The sequence below is a fragment of the Enhydra lutris genome, unplaced genomic scaffold, assembly GCF_002288905.1.
Source record: "Enhydra lutris kenyoni isolate GAN:26980312 unplaced genomic scaffold, ASM228890v2 scaffoldscaffold51, whole genome shotgun sequence".
NCBI lineage: Eukaryota > Metazoa > Chordata > Mammalia > Carnivora > Mustelidae > Enhydra > Enhydra lutris.
In genome coordinates, this window is record NW_019154135.1 from 4,685,152 (window position 1) to 4,701,097 (window position 15,946).

Consider the following 15,946-nt stretch of genomic DNA (forward strand, 5'->3'; position numbering starts at 1 on the left):
CCTGTATCTCTGAAAACTTGAGTTCTCTAACAAAGATAACAAGATACACCCAGGAAGAATTGAAATACCCTTCCTTGTCCACATTGAGGGATTATAACCACCTTTCTGTCACCTGTCCCCCCCTTTTTTCTTTTTCTTTTGTTGGTCTTTCTGTTTGTTCGTTTTTGTTTTTGTACTTGATAAATCTTATTTTGGAGGCTCATTTTGTCTGGGTTTTTCTTCTTCTTTTGTCAGTCTTTTTGTTTGTTTTTGGTTTTGTACTTTCTAAACTTACTCTTGGGGCTCATTTTGGGTGGGTTTTTTTTTCCCCTTTTTTCTTTGGTGGTGACTTCCAGTTGCTCTGAAACTTCCCAGGGTGTACCTCACCTGGATAGTGGTTGATACTTTCAGCTATACATCCCCTTAGTCACAACCCAACAGAATGACAAGGAGGAGGAATTCCGAACAAAGAAAAGATCCAGAGACAGTGGCCTCTCCAGCAGATCTAATGAATATGGATCTAAGCAAGATGTCAGAAATATACTTCAGGGTAGCAATTATGAAGACAATGGGCTGGAGAAAACTATTAATGGCAACATAGATTCGTTAAGGGCAGAAGTGAGAGCAGATCTGGCAGAACTTAAAAATTCTATTCATGAGATGCAATCTAATCTAGGTACTCTAACAGGGTAAATGAAGCAGAAGAATGAATTAGTGATCTTGAAAACAAACTTATAGAAAAGAAGGAGCAGGAGGAGGCCTGGAAAAACTTAAAATCCATGAAAACAAAATTAGAGAAATAAATGACACCGTGAAACATTTCAATGTCAGAATTATTGGGATCCCTGAGGGGGTGGAGAGAGAGAGAGGACTAGAAGATATATTTGACCAAATGATAGCCAAGAACTTTCCTAATCTGGGGAATGAAACAACTAATCATGTCCTAGAGGCAGAAAAGACAACCCCCAAGACTGATGAAGGAAGATCGACCCCCAGGTATGTAATAGTAAAACTGTCAAATCTTAGAACCAAGGAAACCATTTTAAGGGCAGTTAGGAGGAAGAGATTCCTTACATACAGAGGGAGGAACATCAGAATAATGTCAGACCTGTCCACAGAGATCTGGCAAACCAGAAAGGGCTGGCAAGACATATTCAGGGTACTAAATGAGAAGAATATGCAGCCCAGAATTCTTTATCTGGCAAGGCTATCATTCAGAATAGAAGGAGAGATAAGAAGCTTCTAGGACTGGTGGAGACTGAAAGTGTATGTGACCACTAAACCAACCTTGCAAGAAATATTAAGGGGGAGTGGGGTTCTTTGAAAGAAAGACCCCAAGAATGGTACAGAACAGAGATATACAGAGACAATCTATAGAAACAAGAACTTCACAGGCAACTTATCTGCCAGTAATTACTCTCAACTTGAGTGGCCTAACTGCTCCCATAAAATGACACAGGGTTGCAGATTGGATAAAAAGACAGGACCCATCCATATGCTAGCTACAAGAGACTCATTTTGAACCTAAAGATATATCCAGAGTGAAAGTGAAGGGATGGAGAACTATCTTTCATGCCAACAGACCTCAAAAGAAAGCTGGGGTAGCAATTCTTGTATCAGACAGCTTAGATTTGACTGTAGCTAGAGATACAGGAGGACACTACATCATTCTTAAAGAATCTATCCAGCAAGAAGAGCTAACAATTGTAAATATCTATGCCCCCAACATGGGAGCAACCATATTTCTTACTGTAATAAGCCAATCGTTAACAAAATAAAGAGACATATTGGTAATAATATGTTAATTTGTAGGAGACCTTAACACACCACTCTCAGAAATAGATCATCTAAGCAGAAAAATCAACAAAGAAACAAGAGCTTTGAATGACACACTGGACCAGATGGACCTCAGAGATATATACTGAACATTCCACCCTAAAACAACAGAATACTCATTCTTCTCGAGCATGCATGGAACTTTCTCCAGAATAGACTACATACTGGGTCACAAATCAAGTCTCAACCTATACCAAATGATTGAGATTTTTCCCTGCATATTCTCAGACCACAATGCTGTGACACTGGGACTCAATCACCAGAAAAAGTTTGGAAGAATTTCAAACACTTGGAAGCTAAAGATCATCCTGCTAATGTTCGGGTCAACCAGGAAATCATCGAACTTAATCAATTCATGGAAACCAGTGAGAACAAAGACACACCAATCCAAAAGCTATGGGATATGGCAAAGGTGGTCCTACGGGGGGAATACATAGCCATCCAAGCCTCACTCAAAAAACAAAAACAAAAACAAAAACAACAACAAAAAACAAAAACCAGAAAAATCCTGAATACACAAACTATCTTTACACCTTAAAGATCTGGAGAATCAACAACAAAACCTAACCCACGTGTGAGTAGGAAAATAATTAAGATTAGAGCAGAGATCAATGAATTAGAAAACAGAAATACAGTAGAACACATTATGGAAACTAAAAGCTGGTTCTTTGAGAGAATTAATAAGATCAATAAACCACTGGCCAGACTCATCCAAAAGAAAAGAGAAAGGATAATCAATAAAATTATGAATGAAAGGGGGGATATTATGACTAACACCAAGGAAATAGAAGCAATCATCAGAAATTATTATCAACAGCTGTATGCCAATAAGTTAAGCAACCTAGAAGAAATGGATGCATTCCTGGAAACTATGAACTTCCAAGAGTGAAACAGGAAGAAATTGACAACCTGAATAGACCAGTAAGTAGTAACAAGATTGAAGCAGCGACCAAAAACCTCCCAAAAAACAAGAGTCCAGGGCCTGATGGATTCCCTGGGTAATTCTCTCAAACATTTAAAGAATAAATAATACCCATTCTCCTGAAGCTGTTTCAAAAAATAGAAACAGAAGGAAACCTTCCACATGCTTTCTATGAGGCCAGCATTACCTTGATCCTCAAACCAGGCAAAGACCCTGTCAAAAAGGAGAATTTCAGACCAATATCCCTGATGAAAACAGATGCCAGAATTCTCAACAAGATCCTAGCTAATAGAATCCAACAGTACATTAAAAGGATTATCCCTCACGATAAGGTGGAATTTATCCTGGGATGCAGTGGTGGTTCAACATCTATAAATCAATCAGTGTGAAAGAACACATAAATAAGAGGAGAGCCAAGAACCACATTGTCCTCTCAACTGATGCAGAAAAAACATTTGACAAAATACAGCATCCTTTCCTGATTAAAACTCTTCAGAGTGTAGGGATAGAAGGAACATTCCTCAACTTCATAAAATCCATCTATGAAAAACCCACAGCAAATATCATTCTCAATGCAGAAAAGCCGAGAGCCTTTCCATTGATATCAGGAGCATGACAAGGATGTCCACTCTTGCCACTGTTGTTCAACATAGGACTAGAAGTCCTAGCAACAGCAATCAGACAACAAAAATAAATAAAAGGTATTCAGATTGGCAAAGAAGTCAAACTCCCTTCACAGATACTATATGTGGAAAACCCAAAAAGTCTCCACCCCCAAATTAGTAGAACTCACAGCAATTCAGTAATGTAGCAGGATACAAAAATCAATGCACAGAAATCAGTTGCTTTCTTATACACTAAGAGTGAAACTGTAGAAAGAAAAATTAGAGAATCGATTCCATCTACAATAGCACCAAAAATCATAAGATACCTTGGAATAAACCTAACCAACAAGGTAAAGAATCTGTACTCTAGGAACTACAGAACAGTCATGAAAGAAGTTGAAGAAGACACAAAAAGATGGAAAAACATTCCATGCTCAGGGATTGGAAGAATAACATCATTAAAATGACTATGCTGCCCACAGCAAGCTTTATTTTCAACACCATCCCAATCAAAATACCAATGGCATTTTTCAAAATGCTGGAATAAACAATCCTAAAATTTGTATGGAACCAGAAAAGACCCCAAATTGCCAAAGAAATGTTGAAAAAGAAAAACGAAGCTGGGGGGCATCATGTTTCCTGTTTTCAAGCTGTATAACAAAGCTGTGATCACCAAGATAGCATGGTACTGGCACAAAAACAGACACATAGACCAATGGAGCAGAGTAGAGAGCCCAGATATGGACTCTCAACTCTATGGTCAAATAATTTTCGACAAAGCAGGAAAAAATATCCAATGGAAAAAAATCTCTTCAGTAAATGGTGCTGGGAAAATTGGACAGCTATATACAGAAGAATGAAACTGGACCATTTTCTTACACCATACACAAAGATAAACTCTAAATGGATGAATGACCTCAATGTGAGACAGGAATCCATCAAAATCCTAGAGGAGAACATAGGCAGTAACCTCTTCAACACTGGCCACTGCAACTTCTTTAAAGACAGGTCTCCAAAGGCAAAGGAAACAAACACAAAAATGAACTTTTGGGACTTCATCAAGATCAAAAGCTTCTGCACGGCAAAGGAAACAGTCAACAAAACAAAGAGGCAACCCATGGAATGGGAGAAGATTTTCGCAAATGACACTACAGAAAAGGGCCGATATTCAAGATCTATAAAGAACTCCTCTAACTCAACACCCGAAAAACAGATAATCATGTCAAAAAATGGGCAGAAGATATGAACGGACACTTCTCCAATGAAGACAAACAAATGGCTAAGAGATATGTGAAAAAAATGTTCATCATCATCAGCCATCAGGGAAATTAAAATCAAAACCACATTGAGATACCACCTTACACCAATCAGAATGGCCAAAATTAACGGGACAGGAAGCTACAAGTGTTGGTGAGGATGTGGAAAAGGGGAACCCTCTTATACTGCTGGTGGGAATGCAAGTTGGTACAGCCACTTTGGAAAACAGTGTGGAAATTCCTCCAAAAGTTAAAAATAGAGCTACCCTATGACCCTGCAATTGCACTACTGGGTATTTACCCCAAACATACAAATATAGGGAAAGAAGGGCCATATGCACCCCAATGTTTATAGCAGCAGTGTCCACAACGGCCAAACTGTGGAAAGAGCTGAGATGCCTTTCAACAGGCAAATGGATAAAGAAGATGTGGTTCATATATACAATGGAATATTACTCAGCCATCAGAATGGATGAATACCCAACTTTTGCATCAACATGGATGGGGACTGGAGGAGATTATGCTGAGTGAAATAAGTCAAGCAGAGAAAGTCAGTTATCGTATGGTGTCACCACTTGTAGAACATAAGGAATAGCATGGAGGACATTAGGAGAAGGGGAAAATGGAGGAGAAATTGAGGTGAAAGACAAACCATGAGAGACTATGGACTCCAGGAAATAAGCTGAGGGTTTTAGAAGGGAGGGCAGTAAGGGGATGCGTGAGCCTAGTGGTGGGTATTAAGGAGGGCATGTATTGCATGGAGCACTGGGTGTTATATGCAAACAATGAATCAAGGAACACTACATCAAAAACTAATGATGGGGCACCTGGGTGGCTCAAGTGGGTTGGGCCTCTGCCTTCGGCTCAGGTCATAATCTCAGGGTCCTGGGATTGAGCCCCACATCGGGCTCTCTACCCAGCGGGGAGCCTGCTTCCCCCACTCTCTCTCTGCCTGCCTCTCTACTTGTGATCTCTGTCAAATAAATAAATAAAATCTTTAAAAAAATTAAAAAATAAACAAATAGTGATGTACTGTATGGTGACTAACATAACACAATTAAAACATATATACCTAAAATAAAATAAAAATAAAAATGCTGCTCTTGGTATTTTTTCCTCTTGCTAAAGCTAAGTATTCTTCAGATTCAAAATTTAATTTGTATCTTATTGTTCCACTGCTTCTTTTTTGATTGAGGTTTAATTAACGTACACTATTACATTAGTTCTAGGTGTACAGTATAATGATTCAACAAGTCTATACTTTTCTCGGTGCTCATCAAGATAAGTGTATTCTTAATCCTCTTCATGTATTTCTCCATCCCCCCGGACCTCCCCCCTGGCAATGACCAGTTTGTCCTGTGTATTTAAGAGTCTGTGTGTTTGTCTCTTTGTTTACTTGTTTCTTACATTCCAAATACAACTGTAATCATATGGTATTTGTCTTTCTCTGATTGACTTATGTCACCCTAACTTCATCCATGTTGTTGCTGATGGCAAGATTTCATTTTTTATGGCTAAGTAATATTCCATTGTACATTTACACCACATCTTCCTTATCCATTCCTCTATCAATAGATACTTGAGCTCCTTCCATAACTTGGTCATTCTATTTTCCTAATTTTTTGAGGAACTTCCATACTGTTTTCCTCAGTGGCTGAAGCAGTTTGCATTCCCACCAACAGTACATGAAGGTTCCTTTATCTCCACATCCTCTCCATTGCTTCTTGATCTTTTTGAGCACTTGAAAATATTGTACTCTCCATTACTCCTCTTAGATAACTGTTGGGACTGACTCTCTTACAGTTATTATAACCTCTTGAGTTAAAATTGCTTTTCTTGGATGTTGAAGATAGAGTTTACATTTGTTTCACATCTCTTATAAATGAAATATTAGATGTAAGCTCATTTTTCTTGCTATAGAATGTTATTGAACAGAGAATTTCATTCTTTCTGCACAAGTAAGTGGTAAAGGATGGCATTTTATTTCTGTGCTGGTCCAAATGTCTTTCTCAGTCGTCTACGCTGATCATATTTTGATTCATAAGACTTGGGCATTTCTACATTGCAGACATGGTAACGTATGAATAGCTAAAAACTTACTGTGAAGTTCAGATGTTCATGGTGATGGCAATCTGCAATGTCCAGACAGCAATAGGAATAATCACTTTATTCTTAAAGAATATTTTTCTGGGTTGCAGAATTCTATATAACAGTTGTTGGGTTTTGTTGTTATTGGGGTTTGTTTGTTTGTTTGTTTGTTTGTTTTGCATATGGAAGCTGTCATTCCTTTGTCGTCTGTGATTTCTGCTGATACTGAATAGTCATATGTCAAATTGTTGTTCCTATGAAGATAATCTAGCTTTTAACTTCACTGGTTGATGATGTGATTTTTCTCTTCTTTTTTTAAAGTTTTACAGTGATATCTGCGTGCTGTTTTTTTTTTTTTTTTTTTTTTTTGGTTCATAGGATTTTTTTAATCTATAGCTTGATTTTTTTATAACTTTTGGAAGTTTTTGGAAAATTTTTCACTTTTGGAGAATTTTTGGCTTTAACACCTCTGTCTCTCTCCTCTCTTTTTGGATTCCAATTTATACATAAATTAGACCACCCCCTAGTATCCCATATGTTCCTTACTTCTCTTTTATATTTTATACCTTTTTTTCTGCTTGCTTCATTCTGAATTTTTTCCTGACCTATATTCCAATTCCCTAAATATGCCCGTGTATTTTGTTTAATCTGCTTTAAAACCCATCTATTAAGTACACTATTTCAAAATTGTAGTTTTTTAGATCTGGAATTTCTGTTTGGTTCATTTTTATAGGCTTCATACTTTGTTGATATTTTTAATCTTATATTTTACTTCTTTGAATGTTTTTAGTATACGTTCAGTAAAGCTTGTGTCTGATAACCCAGTATCTAGAAGCCCTATGAATCAGCTTATAATGTCTACTTGTTCTGTTGGTATTTTGTACATTGTCTAGTATCTGTGTGTACCTGGACACACAGAACTGGACATTGTAAATGAAAACTTGCAGAAATAAGTTGAGGCTAAGAATCATGTTATTATGATTTCCCTCCTGAAAGGACTTACTTTCCTTCTAGGTAATATTCAGCAATCCAGACTGAGCTCAGTTGAATTTTAAGACATGAATGATTTGAAGGGCAAGTAGGTTCTCAGCAGCATATCTCTTCTGCTGTTCAGGGTTCCAACTTGAATCATGAAGGATTTACCAAAATCTTCCTCTTTGGCAGGCCTTGAACCCTTACGTTTGATACCCTTAGCCCTGCAAGTCTAGAAAAAGTTCTTTTAGCTTTTCCAGTTTCTCAGCTGCATTTTTTGGAATCAACATAGTCCTCAGCCTCAACTAGGGAAACAACAACCCCAAATCCTAGGCTCATTTATGGGTTTTCTTTTTCTGGATCTTGTCCTCAATATTCCCATTCTCATCAGGTCTCTGATGACTTTGGACTAGAATTTCCAGTTTTAGAGGGAAAATATTCCAAGACTACCTAACTAAATTTGAATTTGAGATAAACAATGAATATCTTTTCTAGTATAAGTCTGTTCCATGTAATAATAGGAACATACTTATATTAAAAGTATATTCTCTGTTTATCTGAAAACCAAATTTATCTGAGTATCCTATATTTTACCTGGCAATCCTACTTCAGGCAGATTGATATCCATGCTTTTCCAGCTTTTCTAGATGTTTTCTGAATTAACTAGTACATTGTTACTGGAATAAGAAGTTTGCTGTTGCCTACCTAGTCAACAATCTTGAGTTATTAAAAATTTTTAAAAGACAAATCACCAAATGGAATTTAAAATGTTTACTGAAATCCTAGTTGCCATGAACTACATATGTGACCTTGTATAATTAGCTTCATATTTTGGTCTCATTCTTTTTAGATGTAAAAAAAAAAAAAAGAATACTAGATGACATTTGTTGAGGTCTTACTATATGCTTAGCATTGTGCTAAGCACTTTAAACAATATTAATAATAATTACCTACACTTCATAGGGATTTTGTGAGGGTCAGATTTAGTAGTATGACTGGGTACATGTTAACTGCTAATTAACTATTAAGACAAATTGTTGTAACTTGTTTTTTATTTTTGCTTTTTTTACTTTTACTCTGTTGTAGTAAACACATTAAACATGAGATGTACCCTCTTAGCAGATATCTAAGTGTACATTATAGGTAATTATAGGAATAATTTAATACAACAAATGTTTAGAACTTACTTATCCTATGTAACTGAGAATTTATACCACTGATTATCAAGTCCTTATTTCCCTTCTCCTCCCAGCCCCTGGAAACCATAATTCTACTCTCTGCTTTTATGATTTGACTATTTTATATACAACATATAAGTGGAATCACACAGTATTTGTTCTGCGACTGACTTATTTCATTTAGCGTAACATCCTCAAGTTTCATCCATGTGGTTGCATATTTCAAATTTCCTTCTTTTTGAAGATTCAGTAATATTCCATTGTATACCATATGTTCTCTATACATTCATCCATTGATGAACCTTTAGGTTGTTTCCACATCCTGGCTGTTGTGAGCAGTGGTACAGTGAACATGGGAGTGCAAATACCTCTTCAAGATCCTGATTTCAATTCTTTTGGCTAAGTAGCCAGTAGGATTGCCAGATCACATGGTAGTTCTATTTTTTTGTTTTAATTTCAATTCCAGTTAATTAACATAAAGTGTTAATATTAGTTTCAGGTGTACAATGTAGTGGCTCAACAATTCCATACATCACCCGGCTCACCAGACGAGTGCACGCCTTAATCCCCATCACCTATTTAACCCATTCCTCCACCCATCTCCCCCTCAGTACCCATCAGTTTGTTCTCTATAGCTAAAAGTCTGTTTCTTCAATTGTCACTCTCTATCACCTTTGCTTGTTTGTTTTATTTCTTAAATTCCACATATGAGTGATAATGGTATTTGTCTTTCTCTGGTTGACTTATTTCACTTAGCATAATACCCTCTAGTTCCATCCACATTGTTGCAAATGGCAAGATTTCATTCTTTTTATGGCTGAATAAATTCCCATTGTATATGTATACTATAACTTCTTTATTCATTCAACTGATGGATATTTGGGTTGCTTCCATAATTTGGCTATTGTAAACAACACTGCTATGAACATATGGGTGCATGTGTCTCTTTGAATTAGTGCTTTTTTAATTCTTTCAGTAAATACTCAGTAGTGAAATTTCTGCATTGCAGGGTGCTTCTATTTTTAACTTTTTGAGGATTCTCCATACTCTTTTTGTACAGTGACTGTACCCCTTTCCATCCCCGCAAATAGTGCATGAGGGTTCCTTTTTCTCCACATCCTTGCCAACACTTGTTGTTTCTTGTGTTGTTGATCTTACTCATTCTGACCAGTGTGAGATGATATCTCATTGTAGTGTTTTTTTTAACATAAAATAAAGATTTTACTTATTCGACGGATGGAGATCATAAGTAGGCAGAGAGGCAGACAGAGAGAGGAGGAAGCAGGCTCTCCGCTGAGCAGAGAGCACGATGCGGGGCTCGATCCCAGGACCCTGAGATCATGCCTGAGCTGAAGGCAGAGGCTTTAACCCACTCATCCACCCAGGGCCCCCCAAAAAAAAGTTTTTCAAAAAGTTTTTTTTTTTTTTTAATTTATTTGAGAGAGAGAGAGCATGAGAAGGGGGTAGGGTCAGAGGGAGAAGCAGACTCCCTGCTGAGCATAGAGCCTGATGTGGGACTCCATCCCAGGGCTCCAGGATCATGACCTGAGCAAAAGGCAGTTGCTTAACCAACTGAGCCACCTAGACACCCCTCATTGTAGTTTTGATTTGTATTTCCCTGGTGGTAAGTGATGATGAACATCTTTTCATGTATCTGTTGGCCATTTGGATGTCTTCTTTGGAGAAATATCTGTTCATGCCTTCTGCCCGGTTTTTAATGGATTCTTTCTTTTTGGGTATTGAGTTTTATTAGTTCTGTATATATTTTGGATACTAACCTTTTATCTGATACGTCATTTGGAAATATATTCTCCCATTCTGTAGGTTGCCTTTTGCTTTTGTTGATTGTTTCCTTTACTGTGTAGAAGCTTTTTATTTTGATGAAGTCCCAATAGTTTATATTTAGTTTTATTTCTCTCACCTCAGAAGACATATCTACAAAAACGTTGCTGTGGCTGATGTCATAGAAGTTACTGTCTGCGTTCTCTTTAGGTTTTGTTGTTATTTCAGGTATCACATTTACATCTTTAATCCATTTTGAATTCATTTGTGTATGGTGTTAAGAAAGTGATCCAGTTTCTTTCTTTGCATGTTACTGTCCAGTTTTCCCAATACAATTTGTTGAAGAAACAGTCTTTTTTCCATTGGATATTCTTTCCTACTTTGTTGAAGATTTTTTGACCATATGGTTGTGGGTTCATTTCTGGGTTTCCTATTTTGTTCCATTGAACTGTGTGCCTATTTTTGCACCAGTGCCATACCATTTTGATTACCATGTCAGACTTTCAGACTTGAAGTCTTAAACTGTGCTTTCTCCAGCTTTGCTTTTTTCTTTTCTTTTCTTTTCTTTTTTCTTTTCTTTTCTTTTTTTTAAGATTGTTTTGGCTAGTAAGAGATTTTTGTGGTTTCATACATATTTTAGAATTTTTTGCTCTAGTTCTGACAAATGCTGTTTGTGTTTTGAAATGGATTGTATTAGATGTGTGGATTGCTTTTGGTAATATATACATTTTAATAATATTCTTCCAATCCATGAGCACGGAATGTCTTTCCATTTCTTTGTGTACCCTCAATTTCTCCCATCAATTTTTTTTTATTTAAATTTTGTTAGTTTACATACAGAGCAATATTGGTTTTTGGAGTAGACTTCAGTGATTCATCACATATATACAATACCCAGTGTTGTATCACAATCACAAGTGCCCTCTTTAATACCCACCACCCATCTACCCATCCCCACCCACCTCCCTCCATCAACCCTCAATTCATTCTCTATCATTAATAGTCACTTATGGCTTGTTTCCCTTTCTCTTTTTTATTCTTTTCCCTGTTCCCACATGGTCATCTGTTTTCTTTCTTAAATTCCACGTGAGTGAGATCATACGGTATTTGTCTTTCTGACTTATTTCCCTTAGCATAATGTAGGCTCCACCTGTGTCTTTGCAAATGGCAAGATTTCATTCTTTTTGATGGCTGAATAATATTCACGCACGCGCGCGCACGTGTGTGCGTGTGTGTGTGTGTGTTTGTGTGTGTGTGTGTACACCACATCTTCTTTATCCGTTCATCAGCCAATGGACATTTGGGCTCTTTCCATAGTTTGGCTGTTGTTGATAATGCTGCTGTAAACATCAGGGTACATGTACCCCTTCAGATCTGTATTTTTGCATCCTTTGGGTAAATACCTAGAAGTGGAATTTCTGGGTTGTATGGCAGCTCTATTTTTAACTTCTAGAGGAACCTCCATATTGTTTTCCAGAGTGGCTGCACCAGTTTGCATTCCCACCAACAGTGTAAGAGGATTCCCCTTTCTCCACATCCTCACCAACACCTCTTTTTCTTGTGTTGTTAATTTTAGCCATTTGACAAGTATGAGGTGGTATCACACCATTGCTTTGATTTGTATTTCCCTGATGATGAGTGAAGTTGAGCATCTTTTCATGTGTCTGTTGGCCATCTGGATATCTTCTTAAAAAAAAATGTCTATTCATGTCTTCTGCCCATTTCTTAACTGGATTTTTGGGGGGGGGGTGTTTCATTTGGTAAGTTCTTTATAGATTTTGGAAACTAACCCTTTATAAGATATGTCACTTGCAAATATCTTCTCCCATTTCATGTGCTGCCTTTTAGTTTTGTTGATAAGCTTTTTATCTTGATGAAGTCCCAGTAGTTCATTTTTGCTTTCATTTCCCTTGCCTCTGATGATGGGTCTAGTAAGAAGTTGCAATGGCCTAAGTCAAAAAAGTTGCTGCCTGTGTTCTTCTCTAGGATTTTGATGGTTTCCTATCTTATATTTAAGTCTCTAATCCATTTTCAATTTATTTTTGTGTATGGTGTAAGAAAGTGGTCCAGTTTCATCCTTCTGCATGTTGCTCTCCAGTTTTCCCAAAACCATTTTATTGAAGAGTGTCTCCCCCCCTCCGCCCGCCCACTGGTTATTTTTTCCTGCTTTGTCAAAGATTAGTTGACCATGTAGTTGTGAGTCCATTCCTGGTTTTTCTATTCTGTTCCACTGATCTGTGTGTCTGGTTTTGTGCCAATATCATACTGTCTTGATGAGTATAGCTTTGTAATATAGCTTGAAGTCCAGAATCATGGTGTCTCCAGTTTTGCTTTTCTTTTTCAGGATTGCTTTGACTACTCAGGGTCTTTTGTGGTTCCATACAAATTTTAGGATTGTTTGTTCTAGCTCTATGAAAAATGCTGGTGGTATTTTGATAGGGATTGCAATAAATGTGTTGATTGCTTTGGGTAGTATGGACATTTTAACAATGTTTGTTCTTCCAATCCATGAGCATCAAATGCTTTTCCACTTTTTTGTGTTGTCTTCTATTTCTTTCTTAAGTATTCTGTAGTTTTCAGAGTGCAGATCTTTTACTTTTTTAGTTAGATTTATTTGTAGGTATCTTATGGGTTTTGGTGCAGTTATAAATGGGATCAGTTCCTTGATTTCTCTTTCTGCTGCTTCGTTATTGGTGTATAGAAATGCAACAAATTTCTTAATTGATCATATATCCTGCAACTTTGCTGAATTCACGTATTAGTTCTAGCATTTGGGGGGGGTGGATTATTTCAGGTTTTCTACATAGAGTACTATTGTCTGCAAATAGTGAAAGTTTGACTTCTCCCTTGCCAGTTTTGTTGCCTTTATATCTTTTTGTTGTCTGATTGCTGAGGCTAAGACTTCCAGTACTGCATTAAATAGTTATGGTAAGAGTGGACATCTCTGTTTTATTCCTGACTGTAGAGGAAAAGCTCTCAGTTTTTCCCCTTTGAAGGTCATATTAGCCCTGGGTCTTTCACATATCACTATGATGTTGAAGTATGTTGCATCTATCCCTACGTTGTTGATTTCTTTGTTTTTATCTAGAATGGATACCATATTTTGTCAAATGCTTTTCTGAGAGGATCATATGGCTCTTATCTCCCCTGACCTTTCTTACTTAAAGGCATTGGAATAATCTTATTCATAAGGAAAGCTAGTAGTGCCTGTTTAGAATGCCTGTTACCTAAAATTTCCTTCCACCCAGCTGTGCTTGAACTGAAGCCATTGGCCCCTCCAAGCTGATGTCATGGCACCTACAAGCAGAGGAACTTAAATTGCACCAGCTCAGTGAGGTTGCCTAGCTATATAGGCTCACTGCTTTATTCAGTGTTCCCTCCTAATCCCTAACCTACAGGCTGGAGCAGGACTCGGTCTGGATGTGTATACCTAACAATGTGCAGATAACTGTGAGGTGCCTTGAAGAATACAGAACTGGGTTGTAGGATTGTCCCCCAAGAGCTTAAAAGGCAATCAACAGTAATGCAAAATCACTGCAAGGAAAGAATGACTTAGGAGGGAAATGGAAAGTATTGGTGTATCTAAAAGAAGAACATATCCACTAAAAAGTGAGCACCCAAGTGTCATCCAGGCTGTGGGAAGTCTTGACAAGTACAGTTCAATAGATAAAAAGTAAATACAAATGACAATTTAATTAAGATTTGATGAGGGGCATCTGGGTGGCTCAGTGGGTTAAGACCTCTGCCTTCAGCTTGGGTTGTGATCCCAGGGTCCTGGGATCGAGCCCTGCTTTGAGCCCCACATTGGGCTCTCTGCTCAGCAGGGAGTCTGCTTCCTCCTCTCTCTGCCTGCCTCTCTGCCTGCTTGTGATCTCTGTCTGTCAAATAAACAAATAAATAAAATCTTCAAAGAAAAAAAAAGATTTGATGAAAAAATGCTTAATCTCACTACTAATCAAATACATGAAATAAAGATGAAATACTACTTAAACTTATACTTAATTGATAATACTTAATATTAACAAGGGCTACATTTCCTGATGAAAGTGTAAAGTGCTTTTTGAGAAGCATTTTGCCCACAAGAAAGGGGAATCCTTAAAATATTCACATCTTCTAAGGAATAATATTGCAGTACTCCTGTCTTGTGTGTCAAGAACTAATTGTGCTTTTAACTTGTGCTTGAACTCTGTAAATAAAAAAATGAAAGTATAAAAAAATAGAAAGCAAGCTTTCTATGTATTGTAAAATTTACAGATAACAGAAATACCAAAATAACAGTGGAAAACAACAGAAATGTTTTCTGCAAGGGAGGCTCCAAAATATAGTGCTTTAGCTGGACATTACTATTCAAAATAAAATAGAGATTTTTGTATTAAGGAGGAAAGGGAGAGTGGATGTTGGATACATAACCAGTAAGTTTTACTCCATTATCCTAAAAAACAAACTTGAACCTCAACAGAATTTTCAAAAAGTCATTCATTTTTAGAGAAGAGCCCAAATTTTCAAAATTACATGAATACCTACAATTACAAATCAAGTCAATGATTCCATAAAACAATGAATGTTACCAACAAAGTTTTGATAGTTGAACCTGTTTAATGTTAATTTTTAAAAATGCAGTTTTATTACATTATTATTTTACTACATTACATATAGTATTAAGCTTATACTCCCACATATGCATAAAAACACTCATAGAAGATTTTTTTATACTTTTCATTGTCCATATTTTCCATAATGAGCATATCTAAAATGCAAGCTAAGAAAATTATAGACATTATTTTTTGAAACACTGAGGCTGATGACGGATTCCCAGACTTGAGAAACAGGATCTCAAATTTGAGATTTCTCATGTTGTTCCAAACAAAATTAAGTAAGGGGCTAAGACATAGCCTGGCAAATTTTTCAAATTTAAAAGAAAAATCCTATAAACAGTAAATTGGGAAAAACAAGTCACCTTCAAATGAACTAGACCCAGGTTGGCCACAGATTTTGTCTTTAGTCATCTTGCATTATTTGCACTCTAAGATCTTTATTTGCTTATCCAGTACTTTATGAAGTAGGTACTGTTGTTAGTTCTGTTTATTTTACAGGAAACATGGGGTAAGGGAAGTTAAGGGACTTGCTTGTTGTCGTCTCACAGATTGTCAGGAATGGAGCCAAAAGGCAAACCCAGGCCGTGTGGGGCCCCATGGCCATATCTTTCCTACTTACATAGAAAGGACTTTGAAGAAAAGCAAACCATGAGGCAAATAGGTTATCATTGGTGGGTATCACAGTTTAGAAAATATGCCTCCCATCCGTGTATTTCAGTAACTTCTCAAAGTC

The 15,946-nt window shown here is 37.0% G+C and overlaps 1 protein-coding gene across 1 annotated transcript in view; it reads left to right on the top strand.

Annotated features, from left to right (window-relative positions):
* LOC111157053 (HECT, C2 and WW domain containing E3 ubiquitin protein ligase 1) overlaps positions 1–15,946 on the top strand; it is a 453,548-nt gene that overhangs the window by 240,629 nt on the left and 196,973 nt on the right. The window lies entirely within an intron of this gene.